Below are 4364 nucleotides of genomic sequence, written 5' to 3'. Positions count from 1 at the left end.
CTGGAATGATAGGATCTCCTTAGCATTCACAAATGGTTACAATAAACAGCAATGCATTAGTGCTTTAATGTTTTACTTTTACAAAATAAGCCTTTATACACATTTCACATCTGACTCAAAGAACTTACTTCAACCCAAAATTTACATTTTTAAAAAATCACTTCCATACATATATAAGAAAACCGGAAGCTGCATTCACTAAAACTGAGAGTCCTCCCTCAGAGCTCTTGAAGAACATAAGAAAGTGTATCAAATATGTGGAGCTCCATTATCTTTAAACTACATGCCCCACTTACTTCCTTTCATTGAAGAGTAAAAGAACTGGAAACACTAAACTGTTGTACCACCATGGGCCAAGTAGAGACCGTGTGATAGTCTGAACTCATTTTATCAGCTGTAATAATGTACAGATTCTCATCTGGGCTCACGTTTCCCGGTTGAATCTTTTTCGGCTGGTAGATGCCTCATTACTTTGTAAAAACTTCACAGTCCATCAGTCAGAATGAACAAAGAATAATCTCCAATGCTGGATGGAATTCCTCCTGAACAGCATTTTAGATTTTGGCAGCAGTTACTGAAAGTCTGTTATTTCTTGATAAGCTGAAGTCCTTACTGAACATTCTTTCCTAAATCCATCACTGCTATTACACACTGCCTGGGCTGCCTTTAGTTTTGATTACGACATGCACTGGCTTTTAAGGTTATACAACGTCACAACATTCATTTCCATCCAGAGTTTCATAAATTTTTCGCCAAGATCTTACATTTATGATGGAGGAGTCTGATAAATGTGAAATCTTCTCCACATACCGATGACTCTCAACAGGTCTAAGGTCTGGACTTTGTAATGGCCAATCCATGTGTGAAAATGATGTCTCATTCTTCCTGAACCACCATTTCACAATTTGAGCACAAAGATTCCTTGCAATGTCACCCTGAAATATGTCTGTGCCATCAGGCAAGAAATACAATCTATTGATGGAGAAACCTGCTCATTCAATATATTCTGTCAGACAGCAGTGCAAATTGTTTTGGACACAGAAAGTTGTTGAAATAAACATGACCAACTGCAGTGCCATGCAGTGTATTTCTGCTTCATGAAAAAGATCAACTTCTAAATGAATCTCAAAAAGAAAGCTGTTTAGGATTATTGAATTGCAGCATGAAGCACTTTGACTGTTTTTACCTTCTCACGTACTAAAACTGACTTTACGCTGTTCTTTATTCACAATGATCAAATGGGTTTTTATCAAATCCAGACACGAATACCACTGAATCCTCATGATATAGGCCTTTTAAGTCTCTGGCTCGCCTTTCTAATTACTTTTGAAAGGCCTGTTATTATTTCTTCATCAGTTGAGAAGTTCAAAGGTCTGGAGTTGAAATCTGATGATTTGAGCATACAGGAAGAAGGCGTAATAATATTAAAGTCTAACATAAAAAAGAAGAGTAAGGCTAAATTTCACTTTGCCTAAAACATATTTAGAAGCTATAGGGCTTCTGGAGAGGCATTATTTGGACATATTAAACAAAGAAAAAGCACACACTGTAAAACTTGAGGGATCAGTTTCAACTTTCATCTGGACTAAAGTTTCTAAAGCTACAAAAACCTTTACATGCATTTATGTTGTTGTAGCTGTGACTTCAACAGTGGTTACAATTATCTTAAGCAAAAATGAAGTGTGCTGTCCAATATCAATATAACACACCAGATTATCAAGAAAACTCTTTTGATCCAATGTTCATCTTACTTAAACTGTACATTGAGTTTCCTGATTTCCTGCGTTTTGTCCATCTCATCCCCTAAGATTTCTCAGGAAATGATTTTTATTTCTTTCCTCTCAGATGGATCATTGCTTCCCCTTTCCCCTTCTTTGCATTAATTATTTTGGATCATATAAGACATGCAATAGACTGACCCTTAAACAGGTCTGTCGAGAGCTAGAAAATAAAAGGTTTGTCAGCTTTTTACGTGTATTTCATGTTTATTTTTTTTCTCCTTCAGCCAGTTTGACTTACCATTCAAAGGTACAGGTTATTAATATGAATAAATAGTAACCATAATACAGCAAGGTGCAACGGCAAATGCCACAAAATCAGCTTGATGCCAAACCATTACTGACTCTTGTATAAAGAGCAGCAGGAAGCAGCAAAACACTGCTGCAAAATGAGCTGTACTTATACAGCATGAAAATGACTGAACCACACTAATTCAATTCAATTCATTTTTATTTATATAGCGCCAAATACAACAAATGTCATCTCAAGGCACTTAGATAGTAAGTCCAATTCAAGCCAATTGGAATTCAATTAATTAATAATAATCATAATTCATAAAATAATCCAATTCGTTCATATAGAGCCAATTCAAAAACAATTTCCTAGCTAAGAAAACCAACAGATTGCACTGAAAACACCATTCAAAGGATATCTGTTGGAACAGGGAAACACGAGTTAATGACCACAATAATATCACATATACATAAAGAGAGTAAAGTGAGGAAAGGTGTGACAGATGAGGCCCCCCAGCAGTCTAGGCCTATAGCAGCTTAACTATGGGATGTTTCAGGATTACCTGAGCCATCCCTATTCAAGGTAAACACAAGAAACTTGTGCTAACGAAAAAATAAATAATAAAGGCTGAGTTTTACTTCTTTTAACTGCCCTTGCGCTTTCTTCTTGCGCGTATGTTAATGGCTCGAGACGTTTATACTTCATTTAGCTTTGCCGGCGCTTGCGTGTGTTGCATGGCGATTCACTGCCAGGAGAGTAGGTGGAGTAGCGGGTTTTTTCAATGACAAGCCTACTATGATGAAAGGAAATTCACCGCCAGGACCTCTTCGAGTGATTCATGCTTCTTCTTCTTGTAAATAGCCGGTATTTTGTCAGATTTTCAACACCTTGGGGGTCTAAACGACTACTTTCTCGCCTGAAAATGTTTCAAATGTTGCTAAAGTTATATATTTACAGAGTTTATAGCTTAAGGGAAATCAGCTTTTCAGGCTGCCTGATTTGGGCTCGGACAGGAGTGAAGTGCACTGTGTGTAAACGCTCTGCATGCTGTCTGATCGATGAGTATAGCCTGGTTTATAGTCGGTAACGCAAGACGCAAAGCAAGACGCAAGAAGAAACGCAAGCCCTTGCGCGGTTGCAAGCCTCGTTTTCAAGTAGTAGGCTTGCGTCTTTTCTTGCGTGAAGTTTAGAAAATTGAGGTGACACACGCAAGCTCGCAATGGGGGGCTTGCAACCGCGCAAGGGCTTGCGTTTCTTCTTGCGTCTTGCTTTGCGTCTTGCGTTACCGACTATAAACCAGGCTTTAACCAGGCTTAAAATAAACTAAGCAGCTCTTATTCAGTGAGCAGCACCCATGAAATATTTTCACATTATCCCTCATTTGCACAATAATGTTAAGAACACAAACGTATTGATAATGACAATCAGGGAAAGATTGAGGGAAAGATTTCCAAGAAATTAACACAAAATGATCTGCACGATAAGGAGAGTTAACTCACTTGTAAATTATCCTTACTCATTGATAATTCCAGATAACTATGCATCTTACTAGGAAACATATGTATCATACTTGACAAATAAATCATCAATGTATTAAAACTGATACAAGCATGTCAACATTTCTAGTCTCATGAAACTTTCTCATTTCTGAGACTAGAAAGGTGTGCATTTCTCTTCTTCCTCACATGAACACTTCGCTGCAGCCAAATAAAACATTTGAGACAGAATATCTGCGTCACCCTTCTCCTCTCTGACTGAACACCCTCCCAGTTCACAGGAAACTCTGGTAAAAGACAGACTGTGCTTGAGCACATGGTGTTTTTCTCATTCATATGGCTTTTGATGGTTCAGACCCCCCCCTGACATCTTGGTACCCCCTCTCTCTTCTCGCTGCCACAGCGCGCTGCACAATGCATCCCTAAACGTTGAAATGTCTGTCATGGGGATCAACCTAAATGATAATCTTGCTGTGCTGACGTTAAAGCTTCTGCGTCTTTGAGAATATGCGCGTGCGAGAGACCGAGCGTGGCTTCTCTTTGCATGTGACAAATTGAGGGAGAGGAAGATGGAGGCAGCCAAGCATTAATTAGTGTTGCCTGTCATCCCAAATCTCCATGGAGATGTGTTCTGTATACCATCTACACCTCTGATGCATAATCACGGAGGCACAAGAGAGCAGGAGGCACAGCTGTGACTGCCGTTACACCACTCCGAGCAGGCACAACGTGTAGTCTGGTGGTTGATCTATAAATAGCCGTACAGTAGATAACAAGAGTATCTGCACTGTACAGCTTCAAACTCTTCAGTTGAAAAATAAAACCAACAAAAAAAACAAACAGAATGGCATCAAC

This window comes from Odontesthes bonariensis, chromosome 10 (assembly GCF_027942865.1).
Source record: "Odontesthes bonariensis isolate fOdoBon6 chromosome 10, fOdoBon6.hap1, whole genome shotgun sequence".
Taxonomy (NCBI): Eukaryota; Metazoa; Chordata; class Actinopteri; order Atheriniformes; family Atherinopsidae; genus Odontesthes; species Odontesthes bonariensis.
The sequence above is the reverse complement of the archived record's forward strand: the minus strand, read 5'-3'. Positions refer to the sequence as shown.